We start from the raw sequence: 282 nt of genomic DNA on the forward strand, positions 1-282 counted from the left end.
AACATTAACTAATAACTAATAATTAATAACTTCTGTAGCAAATGTAGCTATTGCTAATTGTGAATGTTAAATGTTAATGCATTAACTAAGGTTAACTAATGAGATCTTATTGTAAAGTGTTACTTATTGGTCTTTATAATTCTTTTGCACTTTAATTTGTGTGAATTATTTTACTTTATACATATGTTGTGTATTACTTTATTGTATGTAAATGTTCAGTTATTTTTGTTATAAGAAAAAAGTTATTAAACCTGTTATACTGTATTATGACAGCACTTTTTT

General features: G+C 22.7%; 1 protein-coding gene across 3 annotated transcripts in view; it reads right to left on the reverse strand.

The window, feature by feature from the left end:
- trps1 (trichorhinophalangeal syndrome I) overlaps positions 1-282 on the reverse strand; it is a 132,970-nt gene that overhangs the window by 52,199 nt on the left and 80,489 nt on the right. The gene's annotated exons all lie outside the window — the stretch shown is intronic.

Source organism: Sinocyclocheilus anshuiensis, unplaced genomic scaffold (assembly GCF_001515605.1).
Source record: "Sinocyclocheilus anshuiensis isolate Anshui unplaced genomic scaffold, SAMN03320099.WGS_v1.1 scaffold195, whole genome shotgun sequence".
Taxonomy (NCBI): Eukaryota; Metazoa; Chordata; class Actinopteri; order Cypriniformes; family Cyprinidae; genus Sinocyclocheilus; species Sinocyclocheilus anshuiensis.